Here is a 22,768-nt window from a genome sequence, read left to right on the forward strand (position 1 = left end):
ATTGACCTCGACCTCAATTCATAGATCAGTAAACAAGGTTAAGTTTTGGTGGTTAACTACAAAATGTAACTCAGATACTATAGGCCATAGGTCTAGTATACTTGGTGTATGGAAGAATTGTAAGGTGAACATGTCCTAATGGCAGGAGTCATCTGACCTTGACATCATTTTTATGGTTCAGTGGTTATAATTTAGTTTTTGTGTTTTGGTCTGTTTTTCTTATACTGTCCATTGTGTGTTATAGGTCTGTCTACTATATTTGGTATATGGAATGATTGTAAGGTGTACATGTCCAACTTCCGGCGTCATCTGACCTTGACCTCATTTTCATGGTTCAGTAGTCAAAGTTAAGGTTTTAGGGTTTTTTTTCTTTTTTCTAATATTATATGCAGTACTGTAGGTCAACTATATTTGGTGTATGGAAATATTTGATGATGTATATGTCACTCTTGAAGGTTTTATTTGGCCTTGACTTCATTTTCACATTGCGTTGCTAAGTGTTAAGTTTTTGTGTTTTTGGTCTGTTTTTCTTAAACTATAAGCAATAAGTCAACTATATTTGTTGTATGGAAGGGTTTTTGTTGTTGTATGTAAGGATTGTAAACTGTATATGTCTGTCTGACAGGTATCATCTGACTCTAACCTCATTTTGGTGGTTCATTGGTCAATATTATAAGCAATAGATCAACTATATTAGTTAATGTATACATTGAATGTAAGGTATACATGTCTGCCTTTACTAAATCTGATAGTTCCTCTATAAGTCATATTCTTAGTCTTTACTGTTTTTGTCTTTGTGTCCCATTGATAAATATCAACCATCTCAATTGTCTGCCACGTTAACCACAGTGAAAGTGCATTTTTACTTTTAGCTGTCTTGGAGAACTCTCGATGGCTAGGTGTTTGTCTCGATATGTTCTTGTAGGACTGGGTGCTTTTTAATAAAAGGAGATGTGAGTGTACTTTAATTAGACAGTAACACAACAAATCGAATAAATCTAAATGCCAACACAATGGACCTCTATTTTAAGGTCCCTTAGATTATGTAGTGCTTACCGTTTTAACCTGTTTATACATTCATATACTTGGTTTTAAGCGTTCCTGATGAAGGTCAATCCAGAATGCAACTTGTTATTTTCATCTAGATTTTAGGGACGACATCAAAAGATCGATGTAGGATAAAAAAAAAACTTAAATCAAATAGTTTGGGGGTGGGGGGTTAAAATTCTGCAAGTTTTGTATATCTAAAATAGATTTTTACATATATCCCTATTGGTAAATCAATTTTTCCCAAATTAAGTTTAGAGGGGGGTTGTGGGGGGTTGTGGGGGGTCAGTGAAAAAACTATGTGAATTAAGTTTTTTATCCTACATTGAACTTTTGATGTCATCCCTTAGCAATCGAAAAGTAAATGAATTTTCTCAACATGTCAATATCATAACATATATTTCATAATTTGTTAGACGAGAAAGACCCTTTTTTATGTTCATGTAAACTTTGATTTCTCTCCTGTATATAAATAGTCTCCGCTCCAGCACATATATTCCATGTGCATAATATGTTTTGAGTATCTTGGAAAACCCTTTATTTATCTATGTATATACATGTATTCGAAGAGAAAGAAAAAATAAGCACAGCAAATTAAGGAAAGAGAAAAATGACAAAACAAATTAAAGACAACAGAAATAAAAACTTTCACTGCCATACAGACCCTCATAAATGTCTAATACACATTTCAGTTCCAATGACACTTGTTTCTTATAATGTTCTCAGAATGTTTCCTTCGTAGATTTTTTTTCTTTTCATATATAAATCAGTAAACTACATCTTTATAGAAAAAAATCTTTATAACAATAAAACAAAACATAAATTAAAAAGAAAATAACAAAAAAATCATAATTATTCTGCCCTGTTGGGTAATAAATCAGTTTCCTTTCGATCGGTTTGATTGTTCAGCTGGTACTTTTTCGTCTTCAACTGAGCCTCGCTTATAATTTTGTATTGGTGGGAGTAGCGTATAACCAGATAATGATGACGTAGGCCTCATTTCGATGATATTTCCATCTATGAATGGAGGAAGTTTTGATGATCCACATGCCGATAATGGTCTATGTTCTGTATTCTCAATTGCGGTAAACAATGGCGATAACCTAGCAGACGACCTCGGACGATCCATTTCTATTGTTTTGTTTGTGCTATTTATTGGAGGAAGTTTTGCAAATCCAGATGCTGAAAAGGGTCGGTTTATATACGGGTCATTTCTGCCGATTATTGGTGGTAACGTTGCCATAACAGAAGGCGATACTATTTTGTTTTTATCTACGTAATCTTTTCTTCCATGTATCTGCGTGTGACGAGTTAATCCTGATGTTGATACAGGATGACTTGTTTTTACCATTGCATTCTGGGTAGGTATTGACGGTAGCTGCAAGAATTCTGATGTTGATCCTGGACAAGTTCTTTCGCCTTTCTCGCATATGCTCACGAGATTAGGAGAACCAAGATTTCGATTTTCTTCTGGAAGTTTAGCTTGTTTTTCTCTCTTTGAACAACTATCATGAGATATTTTGGGTAAATGTTCATTCGGGTCGAGCCTTGGTATAATACAGTCACTTGGACGACGTATTCTATCTTTTGGAATTGGAATCCTGCTTAAAGGTGCAAGTAAGCGTCTACCTTCATCTATTTTTCGCTTGTCTCCACTCTCAAAAGTATTCCAAAAATAGCCCTTTATTCGGACCGGTATTCTGGATTTTCTTGTGATTCTGGGCAATTTTGTACATCTTTCTCTCTTTCTTGGCAATCTACTATCATCGTTTGGACTTTTAGCATTTCTTGTGCTATTGATTTTGAGATCAGTTCCTCGTCTTACTGATGTGTTGCTCTCCGGGAATGATCTTACAGCTAAATAACCTGTCATTGTTGCCCTGTTTGTGTTCGTAACCTTCAATACACGGACAGGAATACTTCTGGCTGAATTAACGCGTGGCCTGTCATTGTTTAGTCTTGTTAAAGACGTGTTTTCTGCATTAAATAACCTGACCATTAATGGGATTCTGCTTGGGATGGTTGTGGTACCATGAAGGAATGAAAATCTGAACCTGATTTCATTGTTATCTTTCCTGATGACGCCACTGGTAAACTTTCCTCTGAGTTTTCCATTTGTAAACTTTCCTCCGAGTTTTCCGCCATTTGTAAATTTTTCTCCGAGTTTTCCTCCATTTGAAAGGTTTACCTCAGTTGTTTTACTAGGTACTATAGGCAACTTCTCATGATTCTCTTCTTTTCGGATCTCGTTATCATCAATTTTGTATTCCGTTTCCTTTTCCTGCTTTCTATTGATAACGCTCAGCTTTGGTTTAGGTTTCAGTTTCTTTTGACTCTCGAAAAAGACATCAAAACTGACATTTTTCTTTAATGCATGTACTTCTTTTTCGACAGCAATTTGATTGTCTGCAGTTCTGGCATCTTCTTTTTGTTCGTTATCATAACTGTTATCTTTCTCTTCATCGATATCATGTTTCAATTGAAAATTTGCCCTTCTTCCAGCAGAAGTGAGTTTTGGTCTAGTACTTTTTTTCTTTGGACTGTCGAACATAATGTCAAAACTAATATTAACTTTCTTTTCCTCCAGTTTAACATCTTCAATATTTTCACTGCTCTTAATGTTCGGGTCTGTGACGTTCGACATCAGATTGAATGTTTTTCTTTTTTCCGAGGATAGTTTGGGTTTAGAAGTATGTTTCTTCGGTTTTTTTAACATAATGTCAAAAGTAGTATTAATTTTCTTTTCCTCCAGTTTTACATCTTCTTTGTTTTCATTCCTCTTAATATTTTGGTCCAATACGTTAGGCATTAGATTGGCGGTTTTTCTGTTTTCGGAGGAGAGTTTAGGTTTAGACATTCTTTTCTTTGGTTTTTCAAAAAATATGTCAAAACAAGTATTAATTTTTTTCTCATAATCAACTTCATTTGTACCGTCTGTATCCTCATAACAGCTTCCGGTTTGGTCTGGTAGCAGAACTATCTTTTCCTTCTCGTCTTTTATTTTATCATTACCGCTAACATCTACGGCGGCCTGGTCAACATTCTCAGTGTGGACTTGTTTCAGTTCTGATTTATTATCGGTAACATCTACGGCAGCCTGGTCAACATTCTCAGTGTGGACTTGTTTCAGTTCTGATTTAGCTTTTTCTTTTTCTTCTTCTTCTCTTATCAAATTATCCAAAATTCTCAAATTTGACTTAATTTTATTTTTATCGAAACCGACTAGACTAGCTTTGATTTCTTCAATTATGTCAAAGGTAGTATTCATTTTCTTCTCATAACCGACTTCATCTGTACCGTGTATATCTTCATAACAACTTCCGGTTTGGTCTGGTTGAAGAACTGTCTTTTCCTCCTCGGCTCTTACTTTTTCATTAAGGGTACCATCTTTTGCCTCATCAGCATTCTCAGAGTTGACATGTTTCGGTGTTGATTTAGCTTTTTCTTTTTCTTCTTCTTCTCTAATAAAATTATCTAAAATTCTTAAATTTGACTTCATTTTAGTTTCATCTATACCGATTAGACTAGCTTTGATTTCTTTATGATACAATTCGTTGTCCTCGTAGTCTTCTTCTTCCTCTTTTTCAATAGCCCGTTTTTTGACAGCTTCGTACAAATCTTCTGGATTTCTGGTGTACACATGAATATACTTTTCTAAGGAAACACATTCGTCTCCCATTTGCCATTTAAAACTTGGGCGCATTTTTGTTCCATCTCCTTCAAATACGGATTCCATGCTTAAAGATTTCTTGAGACCATGTTCTTTCGATGTTTCAGTTAGAGGGTTTTTGACTGTTCCACTCACAGTATTGAATTGATTATTTCCATTTATCAATTTTACAACATTAGCATTGTCTGCTTGTTTTTTATAATTAAATGGGCGTGGTGATTTTGGGCGTCCAAGCTTTGGTCTTGTCCTCCACATATTAAAACTTTCTCCCCCTTGCCACCAGTTTTTCTCAACTGGTTCATTTGTTAAAATTCCTGGTTTTTTAGGGGTACTCTCACCACTCTTCTTTCTTGTCTGGTTCTCATCAAAGTGGACTTGTTTATCAAGTTTGAGTTCATAGGCAATGTTTATCGATGTCATGTCTTTCCAGTCGAAATCTTCATCATATTGACTAGTCTTGGTCCTGGTTAAATTTTCTATTGCATACGTTACTTTTAAATCATCCAACCCGGTTAAAGACTCGTTTGCTGGAATTTCGGAAAACCTTTCCAGATCACATGCCTCTGTAACATCTGGAAGTAGCTCTGTCTCACCAAGATGACCGGAAACCAAGAATTTCCTGTTACCCTCTCGTTGTATAAACGATGAATGAGATGGTCTGATGTGTTTACGAGGGATAGGATCTGGTTTTAATGGAAAAGACTTCTTTTTGTAATCGAAAGAAAAACACTCGCCAAACGCCTCTAAATATTTCTTCTTTAAAAATTCTGATGCCATGGATACTTCATTAAAATACGGGACATTAGTTGAGTATTTGCCTCGTTTACGGAATACTTCCGTTTCTCTGTGATAAACGGGCATGTACGTTGTACGGAATGTTTCTTCTCTCTCTTCGCGCTCCAGATCTTTCAATGTTTGTTCCAATGACTTAGGTACCAAGTTTGTCCCGGCGTCATCGAAGGTAAAACGCTCTGGATGGCGTGCATGAACATAATTGAGTTCTCCTTCAAGCTTCTTTACCATTTGTGTCTTCAGATTGAACCAGTCTTGCTTTTCCTCTAGCATTAATTCTAACTGAATAATTCTTTCATTCTTTCTTTGAATTTCTTCATCAATCATATAAATGTCTGACTCAAGATCTTGGTCTTTCTGTGCTGACCTGAAAGAAAATAAAGTTATGTGTTGTATATATTTCGACACATCTATAACTTTTGAAAGTGATGGGTCAAATACTTTATTTTCTTCAATATTATGTAACCCCTTGGATTTTATTTTTAAATTTCTCCACAGCAACTTCTATAATTATTATGTGTCAATTTGTTTGACAACCTACGTCTCTAATACATTTCTGATAAACTATTCCAACTGCATATCCCTTTTAATATGCATGTATAGCTCTCTTCTTCAAAGGTATAAAACGGTGGCTTTCTGAGTCAGGGGTATGTGACTCTCTGTGTCAAGGGTATAAAGCGATGGCTTTCAGTGTCAGGGGTATGTGGCTTTCTGTGTCAGGGGTATGTGGCTTTCTGTGTCAGGGGTATAAAACGGTGACTTTCTGAGTCAGGGTATGTGACTCTGTGCCAAGGGTATAAAGCGGTGGCTTTCTGTATTAGGAGTTTGTGGCTCTGTGTCAAGGGAATAAAACGGTGGCTTTCTGTGTCAGGGGTATATGGCTCACTGTGTCAAGGGTATAAAGCGGTGGCTTTCTGTATCAGAAGTATGTGGCTCTGTGTCAAGGGAATAAAACTGTGGCTTTCTGAGTCAGGGTATTTGGCTCTCTGTGTCAATGGTATAAAACGGTGGCTCTCTGTGTCAATGGTATAAAACAGTGGTTTTCTGAGTCAGGGGTATGTGGCTCTCTGTGTCAGTGGTATAAAGCGGTGGCTGTCTGAGTCAGGGTATATGGCTCTATGTGCCAGTGGTATAAAACGGTGGCTTTCTGATTCAGGGATATGTGACTCTCTGTGTCGAGGGTATAAAATGACTTTCTGAGTCAGGGGTATGTGGCTCGCTGTGTCAAGGGTATAAAACAGTGGCTTTCTGAGTCAGGAGTATGTGACTCTCTGTGTCAATGGTATAAAGCGGTGGCTTTCTGAGTCAGGGTATGTGGCTCTCAGCTGTGTCAAGGGTATATAACGGTGGCTATCTGAGACAGGGTATGTGGCTCTCTGTGTCAATGGTATAAACAGTGGGTTTTTTAGTAAGGGGTATGTGGCTCTCTGTGTCAAGGGTATAAAGCAGTTGCATTGTGTGTCAGGGGTATAAATTCAGATAACCTGTCTTTTATTTTTTAATTTTAACATATAAATTTCAAAAGTAACCCCAGTTTTTGACTTTTTTTTATAAATTTAATATCCCTTTTAATAAGATTTAAAACATCGAAATTATTGATATTCAAGAATTTAACGATATTCATGCCTAATGTTATTAGTACTAGAACACACCCGCGAAATCGCGGGCATTCAAAGCGTAGTTTAAAGTATGTAAAGTGTTGTTGGAAGAATTTTGTAAAATATTTAATGACTGGAGAATTTCAGCAAAAGTATCATAAGTCATAGGTTATTGGGGACAGGAAAATGCTTTTTTTTTATCCCTCCTCCTTTATTTCCAATATTCCCATTTTTTGGTTTTCTATCAATTTCAATATGAACATACATTTAGTATGTTATGAACATTCAAGTAAGGAGCCTGTAATTCAGTGGTTGTTGTTTGTTTATGTGTTACATATTTGTTTTTCGTTCATTTTTTTGTACATAAATAAGGCCGCTAGTTTTCTGGTTTGAATTGTTTTACATTGTCAGTTCGGGGCCTTTTAAAGCTGAGTATGCGGTATGGGCTTTGCTCGTTGTTGAAGGTCGTACGGTAACCTATAATTGTTAATATCTGTGTCATATTGGTCTCTTGTGGAGAGTTGTCTCAACATGGCAATCATACCACATCTTCTTTTTTTGTAATCAATGATTTTTGTAAAAGATTTAATGACTGGAGAATTTCAGAAAAGGTATCAAAAGTTCACATGAATATTTTTAGCGCTTATCTGTATATTATGAACATTCATTACTATATAAATATAGTGTATTTACTTTCAATTCTAAGTTTACTAATCGATCCATAGTGGTCATTGATATAGTATACAGACCCTCTCTATTTAATAAACTCTGTGACTGCCGTGGATAGTAAACTTGAAAATGATAGCAGATAGAATTCTGAAAATACACTTTATTCTTTGTATATGTACGTTCAAAGTATACAGAAAAACGCAAACCGGAAGTCTAATCTTACTTAAAATTTCGTCCAATGATGGGACAATATCCGGATGCCTTTTTTCTCGTTTTTCTCCAAAAATAACTCAATCTGAATAATCATATGAATGGATGACAAATGGCACTATGCACTGTACCTATAGGACACAGAGGCGTGTTGATCAATTAATTGTGGAAAGAAGAGAAGCGACACCCAAAATGAGGTCTTCTCGTTTAATAGTATAGATTGCATGATGTTTTCACCCGAGATGTTTGGCCATCTTCAACATTGGTGGATTAAATTATGATTGACAATTTTACGGTAAGAAAGAGTGAATTTTTTTTAATTTTAGTTTCTTGTACATAATTCGGAGTTTAGTTTGACGTCCATTATCCCTGAACTAGCATACATATTTTTTTAGGGGCCAGCTGAAGGACGCCTCCGGGTACGGGAGTTTCTCGCTACATTGAAGACCACTTGGTGTCCTTCGGCTGTTGTCTGCTCTATGGTAGGGTTGTTGTGGCTTTGACACATTCCCCATTTCCTTTCTCAATTTTATATTCCGTGTATATAGAAAGAAGATGTGGTATGATTGCCAATGAGACAACTCTTCGCAAGAAACAAAATGACACAAAAATTAACAACCGTACGGCCTTCAACAATGAGCAAAGCCCATACCGCATAGTCAGTATACCTCCTTTAAAAAAATGGCAAAAAAACATGTCTGTGGTTATCTTATGTCTCATCTTGCATGATATATGATAAAAAAAATACTTACTGAGAAAACATTTCTTCGTCCTGGTAGTCTTGCTCCACTACCATATCGTGAAACTTCACTTCAGACTGGTGGTCTGACATTTCAAACTCGTGCACTATCGCACATATTTCTAATAAATAAAAAAGGGATACTTTAAAAAAATATATGAAAGTAGGATAAACCAAGTTAACAATAAAACATCTCGTGTATTTGAGCAAAAGATAACACCATGAAATAACATTACCATGTAAACTTATGTTCATGCACAAAAAACGGAAACCTGAAAAAGGGGAACAAAACTAAACATTCCTTTACTAGCGAGTATTTACATGAAGATTGCACATGGCCTTTGTGGTTTCTTTTTTCATCGTCTTCTTTCCTACATTTTTTATTAATGTTTAGAATTAGTTCATTTTGTAGATTTTTCTTCTTGTGAAGGACGAAAAAAAAACCAAGTTAATTCCTGTCTCTCAGTCCCAGCGTTAAAAAGTTAGATTTGACTATTATGAAATACCAACAACTAAGCCAGAATTACTTCATTACAAAATATTTCCTTTTATTTTATTATGCTCTTATACAGTTCCAAATAATAGCTAGCTTAAATGTAGAATTCTGTTATTTTTTGGTGGACCTCGTTTAAATATTTATCTCAAACAGGCGAAAAATCCGCCTATTTTACATCGCTACCAAATACAATGCCCAAACAAAGACCAAACAAAACCGCTTACAATCAATCTATATCAGGCCTTGAAGTCATAAAACTTTCGAGTCTGTTTTTTGTACTTGTACTCCAAAATTAACCAATCAAAATGTTGGATTTCTTGTTTCGAGCATGATGTTTGTGCTCCGAGCACTGGGCAAAGTTTTATGACTTCAACCACCGACTAGTACGGAAATCGAGTGGATCGTTATCGAAGTATAATATTTTCTATCTATTTGTATAAATATAAAAATAGCAACTTACCTTCGTCTTTGAAGAATTCTTCTTAAAATCAAATCTCAATATCTTCAAAGACTGTTCAGATTTATCATATACGTTAATGTTTGCGGTCGTGAAGTAAAAGCTCCTTTCGACAACAGAGAAGTAGATTTCATCTGTGCGCTATTGTGACGTTACAAACAAAATATCAGAGACGTTACCAATAGATCTGCACATGTACTGTTGACGTTTCTAAAGATGTGCACACAATACGTTTCTATCACGCTTTGAATGCACATACATTTTGTATATTTTTCATTTCCTCTCAAAGAAGATTCGCATAACTATGGGCATGGCTGATTGCTAACCATGGATGGATGTAAAGATATTTAACGGACAGTGGCAAATACTACACGGATATTCATACCATGAACTTTTAATATGTTGCCTATGTTGTTTGTAACCTAAATCTGCAGTTATTGGTCCATGTAGCACTTTTAAACAATTCTAGTTTGAAAAAAGTTTTAAAATTATCGGGTTTTTTTTCTAGATTTTGGATCCAAGTTTTAAAATATCGACATTCCCATGTACCGTTGCTGATATATAGTCTCCATCTAAATTGTGACTTTGATGGAGAGTTGACACTCATTGGCACTTATACAACAGCTTCTTATGTCTATTTACTGCAGTCTCTGTTGCTAGTGCTGTTCGGATACAGTATAATGTGTCCCTGTGCTTGTAGTGTGCTTGCCTTTACATTTTACTATTATGGGTTGTTTAAATTGTGACTTGAATGGAGATTTTTCTTATTGGCACTCATATCACATCTTCTTGCATGTATATTTAATCCATGAAAGTTTCAAAAACATTGTCGCAGTAGAAATCCAAATATATGCACAATCTCAATGTTGGATATTTATCGACTACACAAGTGTGGACATAGATCAGTGTGGATAGTATTTTTGGATGTTTGACAGTGTTTTCTGACAAAAAGAGTTCTCTGAGTTTTCCCAATAAGGTTCTATATTGAACTGAACTTATGTGCACAGTGACAGCCAACTTTCACAAAACACTGAAAATAGCAGTTTCTTTGATTTGATATCGACTTTTAATGTTCAAGACTGTCATGGAGGAGATACTTTTTTCAAAAAAGTGCCGACCGTTCATAGATTTTATTTACCTAGACATTGCTTTTGATATCAAATATATCAGTGCTTCATGTATATAATATGTACATTCCTGTCAATGATTAAGTTTCCAAAATAAAACTGTAAATGTGTTCCGAGCATCTTACCAGTATCATTAGTAAAGGATTTTGCTTACATGTATACATTGTTTCTATGAAGACATGTTATGGTTATAAGTAACGACAATATACCAGATAAAGCCGATACCAAAACAGATGTTCACAATACTACAAACTGAATAAAATAAATGGTGAATGTGTCCATGAGACACAGATGAAGCCCTCGCTTGCATATACCGGTATCATGTAAAGTTTTTATAGGACATAACTGACAAACGATAAAAGTGATGCTACCCAAATCTGAACTTGATCTGAGTTTTGTTTGACAATAAGATTTGTGTATAAGTTTCATAATATTTGGTTGAGGCAAACATCAGTTAGAGAACTATACGAAAAAATCAGCAATTTTTCTATTTTTAAAACCAAATGGGCATAACTCTAGAACAGTGACACCACCAAAAATTCTTCTATTTGTAAAGGAGCATAAATCTAGTAAAATATGCATGTACATCACCAAATTTTAAACCTGATCTGAACATTGTGGTAATAAGCATTTTGCATAAGTTTTATAACATAACAATTTGGTTGAGACAAATTAAAGAAAGAGAACCGAAACAAATATTTCAGGAATTTTTCTATTTGAAAAGGTGCACCACCAAAATTCAAACTTGTTGACTGTACAATAGCTTGACTGTACTATCACTTGGGCCTTTCCTGTACAATCACTTTCAAATTGGCATTTGTATACAATACATTGCATGTACAGAAGCCGGTTAGGTCTTGATGGAGTTTCTTTTTTAACTTGTTCTGACGACTTAGCTTATCTAACTCACTATTACAAGTTATTTTACTCGTTTAAACGACTTAGTTAACTCGTTTAAACAACTCAGCTAACTCGTTTAAACGACTCAGCTAACTCGTTTAAATGATTCAGCTAACTCTTTTAAACGACTCAGCTAACTCGTTTAAATGACTCAGCTAACTTGTTTAAACGACTCAGCTAACTCGTTTAAATGACTCAGCTAACTTGTTTAAACGACTTAGTTAACTCGTTATTATGACTAAGGTAATCGAACTCGTTAAAATAAAAAGAGTGTAAGTGCTCCAGACGAATAAGAACGTTTTGAAGTTTACACAATTGACCACCTTTAAATAGTTTAACGGTTGCACTATGTAAATACAGTTGTTTCATAAATCACACATATTTTAGTGAAATATATACTAGTCATAGATATTGTGTTTATTTATGTACTGGTTCCCAAGTTTGATCTATATGTTTTATCTCATAGAGACACAACTTGGGAATGTTGCTAGTATGAATACACATGATGGGATGTGGAATTGAATTTTAAGTAAGACATAAAGTGGAGGGAGGAGTAGTGCAGAATTTTAGTACAAGTTTAAATTCTTAGAAGTTCCAGGCATATAAATGTTGAAAACATGCCGCACATCCCTATTTTTTACCTTTGAATGAAAAAGTAGCACGTGGTTATCGCCTTTCCATTCTAGGATATATATTTTTACGAAACTTCGGGTGTCACATGTGGAGCAGGATCTGCTTGCCCTTCCGGAGCACCTGAGATCAGCCCAGTTTTTGGTGGGGTTCGTGTTGCTTATTCTTTAGTTTTTTATGTTGTGTCATGTGTACTATTGTTTGTCTGTTTGTCTTTTTCATTTTTAGCCATGGCGTTGTCAGTTTATATTCGATTTATGAGTTTGACTGTCCCTCTGGTATCTTTCGTCCCTCTTTCATAGTAAAATGGCACAGTTGTAGCCATACAGGGAATTTCTAGAGGTAATTGCATTGTCAATATTTACAGAAATTTAACTTAAAAGAATAATAATAATATAAACAATAAAACAAAGAATGTTTCATCTGAAGAACGGAATATTCCAACTTGATACAGGCATTCGAATGAGGGATGGCAGTGGCTATTCAAAGAAAATACACGTTTTGAGGATTGCCAATGCGAAAACTATCCAACAAAGTTAAAATAAAGTGGATGAAAGCAATTTATTAAAAGGTAACCGTACGGCCTTCAACAATGAAAAAAATCTAAACTGATATGATATGTCTGTTATGATATATCTGTTAAACGCAAGTTAAAGCTACTGGTGGTACAAAAAATCCCCCAAAAATGAATTGTAAATAAATTTAACATCAGTCTAATATACATGTATATATAAGAAAGAAAAAAACTCAGGTCAGAAATATATCTGTTACATTGAATTGCAGTGGTTTAACGTAGATTCATGGTATACTGCCATCTTGGATTGTACAATCACAGTACAAAATCGGTCTAAATATTTGACAAATCAGCAAATTTGGAAACAGATTTGCAATTTAATGGTTAGACAGTTTATTTATATAAAGAAAACTTGTTAATTTATTGTATTATTCAAAATATTTTAACAAATATCAACCTTTTTGGTTTTTAAAATCATTTTTTTCAAATGAGCCATTTAAGGGAAGATAACTCTTTTAGTACAAAACTTATACTTGGCTAATAGGGATTTTTTTTTTATTTTTACTTGTGGCAAGAAAACAAATTCAGGGACACCATGTTTTCTTTTTATTTTCTTAAAACATAATATAAAACCTATCTTCTCAAAATTGATTTCAAAATTCTATCTCATAGATTTTTTTGTATGCACTCTTATGTGTTTTTTCATGAACAAACCAACCAAATTTGGGCAATTTTCAACGATTCATAGCTTAAAAAATAGCACGGTGACCCATACTTTTTATTATATTTTTGAAAAAAGCATATTTAAATCTTCATTTTGGCAAATTATAAGAAAATTCTTTCTAAAAAAACATTTACTTATGATCTACCTTAAATGAACATTCATATGATATAAATCACATGGAAAGTAAAATCTGTTCATCTTTACTAGTATACATATTTTTTAAGGGGCCAACTGAAGGACGCCTACGGATGCGAGAGTTTCTCGCTACATTGAAGACCCATTGGTGGCATTCGGCTGTTGATTGCTCTATGGTCAGGTTGTTGTCGCTTTGACACATTCCCCATTTCCTTTCTCAATTTGATGAATATGACAGAAAAGATAGCAGTAAGCATTTCCCACTTGAGTGTCATAATTATTCACTTGTTTGAAAACGGAAACACTAGAAATTCTTCAGTTTAATAAATCACTTATAAATGAAGAACATGTCAAAGAGACAACAACCCGACCGAAGACCAGAAAATAGCCAAACACCACCAATAGCGAGAAAGTCCTCAGCTGGCCGCTAAATAAAAGTGTGTACTAGTTCAGGGAAAATGGACGTCACACTAAACTCGAAACATACAAGACTAACAATCTTTTAGAACAATCGATTTATTACTGAAGAGTGTCCACCATGTACTTGCACATCACTTTTTTAGAACAGTAGAATAGAAAGATATACAAATGAACGAACACCTGTCTTAAGTAAGGAATCTGTCGTTTGTTCATGTAATTTAAACGTGTTTTTCGTTTCTCGTATTTTTATATAGATTAGACCGTTGTTTTTCCCGATTAAATGGTCTTACACTAGTAATTTTAGGGCCCTTTATAGCTTGTTGTTCGGTATGAGACTAGGCTCCGTGTTGAAGGCCATACCTAGGCTTGATCTATAATGGTTTACTTTTATAAATTGTTATTTGGATAGAGAGTTGTCTCATTGGCACTCATACCACATCTTCCTATATCTACTTATATATACTCGTAACTGTTATATTAATCTAATATATAATAACAAGCCAGTGTATACTGATTTGTATCACTATAATAAAATAGTTATTACGCTGAGGTTGAATTTCCCGTCATTTATTCATCATCCACGTACGAACGTGTCTCAGAAAAAAATATCTCTGTAAATTAACCTCAGTTTCAGGTATAGAGATGTCATTTTTTTCTGTGACAAGTGTCATCTTGACCATCCACAAGAACTTACAGTCAACCGGTGTACAGTACTTCAGCATTTTGATTTGAGTTGATAACTGTTATTTGGTGAAAAACGATAAAGTTATTCCCAATTAGTTCTATTAAACGTGACAAAACCCTGAATTTAAAAAAAAAAAGGGACAAGAAAATAAGGAATAGCAGTGAAAAAAAGTTCAATGTGAACACAAATATTCTACAAGACGAGTTGTTGCAAGAGCTCTCAACATTCACAGAGCGTGTCATTCTCTATGTATGCCCCATTCTGACCGGACATTACTGCATACTTGTTCATCCCACACAGCCAAACGGAAATTACCCTCTTTCGAAATCGTTTTGCCGTCGGTCGGAAAAGAACCTGAGAGTCCATATTTCTATTCTCAATTCCCTCTTGGAGGTAATCATTTCTAAAAATGTTTGTTATAAATCATGTCTGTACATCTAAATTATGGATGCTTTCTTTATCAAGCAAGTGACGTTTTTGTATAAGTGTAAAACAAGCACGATTATGTAAAAGGAGTTGACTTTTCAACCAGAAATTCCTTGTGTCCATTTCGACCAAATGAATTCGGAATTCGCTGTATTTTTTTTTTTTTTTTTTTTTTTATTTATTGTGAAAACAAAATATTTCGGAATGAATCATCTGTAACGCTTATAATCTGCTAGAGATTAATCAATGTGTTTAGTGCAGCTTTAAATAATTTTAAAACAATGTTTTTCCTAAGAAAAGAAAGTCCTTAGGGGGAGGATTTTGAAAATAAATAACTCAGCCTTGATAATCACAAAAATAAATGGTTTGTTCTGTGTATTAGTACAGCCCGAAGAATGCCCTCAGATTTGAGGGAATCTCAAATTTCACAACTGATTACCTTCACAGTTTGAAGTCCTTGTAATTTATATATCACTCTTCGCAATAAACTGACCACAGATGTTACACATTGATTATCTGATTATCTAATTTTGGCATTTTCTGTCTTTTCTTGAAGAATAAATATGTCTACTACATGTAACATTATCTATGTGTGTATATTCTTCATAAGATTTTGACAATCAAGTCACTGTTTTTTTTATCAATCATGTTCACAGTTAAAGGAATATAAAATAAAGATTTTTTTTTTATTAATTTTCATTTTTTTTAAATGTTGAATTGATGTTGTACGTCATTTTGAAGATTAATTTTGATAAAAAATGAATATTCTTTGTAATTTTCACATTTTTTTTCGGATTAACTTGATTTAATGATAAAACAAAATCTCCTTAATATTTTTGTTTATATATAAAATATTCATGAAGCAAAGACAATTAGGGATAAGAACACCCCTCCCCCTTTTTATACGCCTGATTAAAGGAATGTTTATGGTATATCTTTGTCCGTCCTTCTTTAACATGTCAGACATTAACATTTTCTAGTATTTGGAGAAAAACTCAAAAATGCTTTATGTTCTTATGAAACTTTGGTAAATTGTTTTTATCTATTTATTTAATATAAAAAAGAAGATGTGGTATGATTGCCAATGAGACAACTATCCACAAAAGACCAAAATGACAGACATTAACAACTACAGGTCATCGTACGGCCTTCAACAATGAGCAAAGCATATACCGCATAGTCCGATATAAAAGGCCCTGATAAGACAATGTAAAACAATTCAAACGAGAAAACTAACGGCCTTATTTATGTAAAAATCTCCCTTTCGCTTTTTATAAATTTTTGATTTCACATTTCCGAGTTGTGGGATTTTATTCATGAAAAGGAGTGATTCTCTAGTTTTCAGACAATAACCTTAAAGTGCTTTGACCATTTTTTGTTAAACTTTGTTGACTGATTTATATCTATTAAGATAATCCCCCTTTTCATAAAATTTCTGGTATGATATTGAGAAGTTATCGAACTGTATTCTTGAAAACCGTTAGGCGTATAATGCGCTCTAGCTCATGGCGCAGCTGTTTATTATTTTTATGCCCCACCTACAATAGGAGAGGGGATTTATGTTTTCTGGTTGTAGCATCCGTTCGTTTGTTCGTTCGTCCGTCCTTATGTCTGTCTCGCTTCAGGTTAAAGTTTTTGGTCAAGGTAGTTTTTGATGAAGTTGGAATCCAATCAAGTTGAAACTTAGTACACATGTTCTCTATGATATGATCTTTCTAATTTTAATGCCAAATTAGAATCTTTACCCTAATTTCACTGAACATAGAAAATGATAGTGCAAGTGGGGCATCCGTGTACTGTGGACACATTCTTGTTGAGCTTAGTTTTCATTTTTAAAACATCATCAAGTGCTGGATTTTTTCTCTGTGTTGAAGACCCATTGGTGGCCTTCGACGGTTTTCTGCCTTTTTGTCGGGTTGTTGTCTCTTTGATACGTTCCCCATTTCCATTCTCAATTTTATTTCATATTTCAACTTATTTTCTCTTATTTTAAGCGTTTGATCTCACTCATTTCAATGCGATACTATAACAATAAATGTGGTGTATCTACATATTGCCCCTCTATTCAGTGGAAAATAAAAAGGTATGTGTGTCCACTCCACATTTGCACGTGAACAGAATTAGGTAATATTTTAGCCTTAAAACGAAGAATATATGGATTGGTCCTGAACCTGATTGATTTCAATATAGTTATTTGAGTACACAAAGGCTTCCTTAGAGGGGACTGCTCCAGTCAGGCTTCAGTGATTCCTTATTTAATCAATAAAATTTTTCACAGAAAAAGGGGGGGTCTAAATCCGCCTCTGGAGAATCCCCATAAGTGAAACTAAATTCGAACCATTCTAAGTATTACAAGAAAGGAAACATATAGGTTAGGAATACCACCAGATGATGATATGTGACCGTAACCGAAACACCCTCTTTAGTCGTAGAAACACAGACCAGTTTTTTAAAATTTATATTCTAAATATACACACACAATAAATATACTACATTTTAGCTTAAAGCTTGCAAGTGAGAATTAAAAAAAAACTCAAAATAAATGCTAAAAAATGTATTCCATAAAAACTTTTTTAACAAGAAATATGTATCCTTCAATAAATATGCCAGCTTTAAATATATGCAAATGAAAAATGGAATTAATTACGAAGGACTATGATAAATAAACTCACCATATATAGATATCAGAACTAAATTTAGTATATACGCCAGACGCGCGTTTCGTCTACAAAAGACTCATCAGTGACGCTCGAATCCAAAAAAGTTGAAAAAGCGAAATAAAGTACGAAGTTGAAGAGTATTGGGATAAGATAGACTGAATTGGTCCTGGACCCTATTGATAATGATATAATACTAAAAAATATTAAATTTGCTAAATTTAAAAATTATTTATCATAGCATTTCCAAATTAGCTGCAGAAATCCTAAAGAAAAATTAAATTTATATATTAGAATGAAATTCAAAACAGTGTAGCTGTGGCCATGGATTGACACATTAAAATCATCCATTGACTGGGACAATTTACGTGAACGTTTGTCTGTAACGACCACTGTTCACGACGTACGATAGACATTTAAACTGTGGGGTCACCAAAGGTTTCTTAACGCCTTTAATTATAAAATAATTCGAAAAATTAATCAGGAATAACCTTTGTGTTTTGATTTATATAATTGATATAAATCAAAATATCGTGTTATTTCTGATTAATTTTTCGAATTACTTTATTTAGGTGTTGAGAACCTTTGGTGACCCCATAGTTTAAGTGTCTTTAAAAGGACATAGTGAGCATTGGTCGTTACATACAAACGTTCACCTAAATTGTCCCAGTCTATGGATGATTTTAATGTGTCAATCAATGGCCACAGCTACACTGTTTTGAATTTCATTCTATTTAAATGCATTTTTAAAGTAAAATTTTTTTTCATTCAAAATACCTTGACTATATTTTGTAGACAAGAATATAAAATGTATTTTGTGCAGAGGATATGGAAATTAAATAATCTTGACCAGCTATATATCCATCTGTGTATTGATAACATCAGTGGACACCAACTGTGATAGAAGCACTTAACTTAATCATTTAATTGCTTGTATAAACAATCAATTACATGGTTTCAATGTTGAATATCAGGGAAAATCCGGGCTGTTCTCTAAAGTATGGTAGTTTGAAAATAAATTACCTGACTGGCAATGTATTAAAAATAAATAACTCAGCAGGTCTAATCTAAAGTATGAGATGGCACCAGATTCTTCGTAAATTCATCTTTTTTACCAAAAACATCGCAAAACACTTCCCAATCTTTTTGATAATAAAAGTAAAAATATTATTTAAATATACTTGATATGTCTGAAAATTGGTTTTATTAAACTTGAGGTATCTTGTCTCAGGAAACCTTACCTCACTTTTATTTTAACATATTTTAAATGCTTCATGTAGGAAATTTCTAAACTAAACGCTTGTCTCCATATCAAATTGTGTTCACAGCAAGTGCCTTGCAAGAAGCAAATTCTGTTTTCCCTCAGACGTAGCCCTGATTTTTCGGGATCAATGTTTCTTATTTATTTGTCTATTGTTCATTGATTGCCCTTCTGTATTCTGTTAGTGTTGCATTCCTTTTGTAATCTAGTAATTTTGTTATGAACTTGTTCATGAGTTTAAAAAAAAAAACAGCAGCCACAGACTTAACTATGTGAATTCCATTTTTTCTTTATCATTCACATTGGTCTTTTGATGTTGTCCCTAGAAACTTAAGTCTTACACTGAATTTATACATTTTGAGACCAAAATATTGTCAAACAATTATTAATACAAAACTTGCATTTTCAGATTATGAAATGGGCGTCTGAACACCCAGAAAGCATGTTTTTGCATAATTTGTTCTATAGCTTCTTGGGCCTTCAGTGGCTCCAAAACCCTTAAAATTTTTTTTTTGCCTCGCTCTGCTAGGCGTAATATGTTTGCCAATACTTTTAAAAGAGGCATTACAACCAAACTAAAATACTATGTATGTATGCAATACATGTATATGCAGTTGGGAATATAAAAGATTCATTTCTGCAGAGGATGATGATTAATTCTGATTAAAATGGTACATAATGACTTGACTATACATGTATTATTTATAATAAACAAATCATTTAAAAATTGTATGTTTTCGAATATCATAAATATAATTGTGAAAATGAATAATCAGTCCCTTGCTTAAATGAAATTGAAAAATCTTGCTTCAATAGTGCAGAAAATGAATAATCTGTCCTCTTAGTTTACAAAAATAAATAGCTGATCATAAACAAATCCTCCTGCCCCCCCCCCCCCCCCCCCCCCAGAATAGCAAATGGTCGTCCCGTTAAAAGTTTCAGGATACTGATATCTCATTGTTTAGGGATACTGATATCTCATTGTTAAGGGATACTGATATCTCATTGTTAAGGGATACTGATATCTCATTGTTTCAGGATACTGATATCTCATTGTTTCAGGATACTGATATCTCATTGTTAAGGGATACTGATATATCATTGTTTCGGGATACTGATATCTCATTGTTTCGGGATACTGATAGCTCATTGTTTTGGGATACTGATAGCTCATTGTTTAGGGATACTGATAGCTAAATGTTTCAGGATACTGATATCTCATTGTTTAGGGATACTGATATCTCATTGTTTAGGGATACTGATATCTCTTTGTTTCGGAATACTGATATCTCATTGTTTCGGAATACTGATACCTCATTGTTTCGGGATACTGATAGCTCATTGTTTAGGGATACTGATATCTCATTGTTTAGGGATACTGATATCCAATCTAATTATAAAACGGATCTCTCATCGCTCCTGTTTCTGATATGTCGCGTGGGAGATCTAACGAAACCCGCTTTGAGGTCACATGTGAGTGACCTCGTAGGTGTGTCTTTTTCGACCAATGAAATTGAGTCTTCCACGATCTTGAAAGTTTAACGTAAGGCAAAGGGATGTAACTCATTTTATTTACGACGAAATCGTCAGTCAAAATAATTCATAAACTTTTTTTGCTTATTAATAGGTCGCCAACTCATTTGCATATCTTTATAAATTCATAACTGTTAGTTCACTCACATGTGACCTTAAAGCCGGTTTCGTTAGATCTCCCACGCGACAGATCAGAAAACAAGAGCGATGAGAGATCGGTTTTTAATTAGATTGACTGATATCCCATTCTTTAGGATTACTGATATCTCATTGTTTAGGAATACTGATATCTCATTGTTTAGGGATACTGATATCTCATTGTTTAGGGATAGTGATATCTCATTGTTTAGGGATACTGATATCTCATTGTTTAGGGATACTGATATCTCATTGTTTAGGGATATTGATATCTCATTGTTTAGGGATATACTATCTCATTGTTTAGGGATACTGATAACTCATTGTTTCGGGATACTGATAGCTCATTGTTTAGGGATACTGATATCGCATTGTTTAGGGATACTGATATCTCTGTTTATGGATACTGATAGCTCATTGACTAGGGATACTGATAGCTCATTGTTAATGGATACTGATATCTCATTGTTAAGGGATACTGATATCTCATTGTTTAGGGATACTGATATCTCATTGTTAAGGGATACTGATATCTTATTGTTTAGGGATACTGATATCTCATTGTTTAGGGATACTGATATCTCATTGTTTAGGGATAATGATATCTCATTGTTAAGGGATACTGATATCTCATTGTTTCGGGATACTGATATCTCATTGTTTCGGGAAACTGATAGTTCATTGTTTTGGGATACTGATAGCTCATTGTTTAGGGATACTGATAGCTCAATGTTTCAGGATACTGATATCTCATTGTTTAGGGATACTGATATCTCATTATTAATGGATACTGATATCTCATTGTTAAGGGATACTGATATCTCATTGTTTAGGGATACTGATATCTCATTGTTTAGGGATACTGATATCTCATTGTTAAGGGATACTGATATCTCATTGTTTCGGGATACTGAAAGCTCATTGTTTAGGGATACTGATATCTCATTGATTAGGGATACTGATATCTCATTGTTTAGGGATACTGATATCCCATTGTTTAGGGATACTGATATCTCATTGTTTAGGGATACTGATATCTCATTGTTTGGGGATACTGATATCTCATTGTTTAGGGATACTGATATCTCATTGTTAAGGATACTGATATCTCATTGTTTAGGGATACTGATATCTCATTGTTTCGGAATACTGATATCTCATTGTTTCGGAATACTGATATCTCATTGTTTCGGGATACTGATAGCTCATTGTTTAGGGATACTGATATCTCATTGTTTAGGGATACTGATATCCCATTGTTTAGGGATACTGATATATCATTGTTTAGGGATACTGATATCTCATTGTTTAGGGATACTGATATAACATTATTTATGATACTGATATCTCATTGTTTAGGGATACTGGTATCTCATTTTTAGGATACCGATATCTCATTGTTAAGGGAAATACAAGCTCTTCTTTAAATTAAAATCAATGATCATACTCATGATAATGGAAGTGTTTCTTATTATGAAATATATGCCTCGCGCAGAGTAATATCTATTTTTTATTCAACTTTATTGGCTTTGATTCGTATGTTTCTTGTTTTATTTTTTTCATTATACTAGCTGATAAATTCACTGTGATGTTCACCGATTTGACTCAAATTCTGATCTATATATAATAATGGAAACATTAATTTTATCCAAATTATAAAAGTCTAATATAAACAGTTTACAGGGCATAGGCTCGGATATATTTAATTTGTTTCGTGTGTATTTTATTCTAGACGCCATCTAATTAATTATCGAAATGACCTCCGAAGACATCCGATGGTCATATAAGCGATATAACCATAAATATAGATATAAATATAAATAGATAGCGGGGAAAAGTAAAATCACAAAAATACCGAACTCAGAGGAAAATCAAATGACAAAATATATCAAAAACGAATGGACAGGAACTGTCAGGAACTCGTGCAATTAGATTCTTCT

General features: G+C 33.9%; 1 long non-coding RNA gene across 1 annotated transcript; it reads right to left on the bottom strand.

Moving 5' to 3' along the window:
• Window positions 1-5,647: 5,647 nt before the first annotated feature.
• Window positions 5,648-9,816, bottom strand: LOC143076700 (uncharacterized). Its single transcript, XR_012978758.1, has 3 exons — window positions 9,682-9,816; window positions 8,739-8,847; window positions 5,648-5,876 (listed from the first exon to the last, which is right to left on the bottom strand). It is a non-coding gene; the product is annotated as an uncharacterized LOC143076700 (long non-coding RNA).
• Between the last annotated feature and the right edge of the window lie 12,952 nt (window positions 9,817-22,768).

The sequence above is a fragment of the Mytilus galloprovincialis genome, chromosome 5 (assembly GCF_965363235.1).
Source record: "Mytilus galloprovincialis chromosome 5, xbMytGall1.hap1.1, whole genome shotgun sequence".
Lineage (NCBI taxonomy): Eukaryota > Metazoa > Mollusca > Bivalvia > Mytilida > Mytilidae > Mytilus > Mytilus galloprovincialis.